The sequence below is a fragment of the Gambusia affinis genome, linkage group LG23 (genome assembly GCF_019740435.1).
Source record: "Gambusia affinis linkage group LG23, SWU_Gaff_1.0, whole genome shotgun sequence".
Lineage (NCBI taxonomy): Eukaryota > Metazoa > Chordata > Actinopteri > Cyprinodontiformes > Poeciliidae > Gambusia > Gambusia affinis.
In genome coordinates, this window is record NC_057890.1 from 13,595,376 (window position 1) to 13,595,933 (window position 558).

Genomic DNA, 558 nt, shown 5'->3' on the forward strand with positions numbered 1-558 from the left:
AATAAATATCATTACAGCCTAAAATATGGAATTTTGAATAATAAAAAGAGAAAAAAAATTTTTTTTGAGAAAGTGATATCTTATAAAGCAATTTCTAAGGGTCCCATAACTTAAGTTGCAAACACCTAATTTTGTATTACAACTAAATTAGGCTATTTGCCCTGCCAATAAATAAGAGATATTACGTTAAAATGTTAATGTTAAACACATTAACATTTTTGACACTTTCTCATTTGGTGAATTCAAGGTTGACAATTTTGGCGCAACAAAGTATTGACTCTAATTTGATCATCAATAATTAAGCATGTAATTTTCCCTTTGTGCAGTTCCAAAGCAAGAAAACTTAGCTGTTCAAATAAATACAGAATAATTTAATTTAATTTAATTTAATTTAATTTAATTTAATTTAATTTAATTTAATTTAATTTAATTTAATTTAATTTAATTTAATGCTACAGAGTAACAACAGACTGTTGTTACATTCTGTAGTTGCAACTTCTCCCCACCAGAGGCCAACATAGAACCTTTGCCGGAGAAGCAGCACCTCGGTTCCAGCGT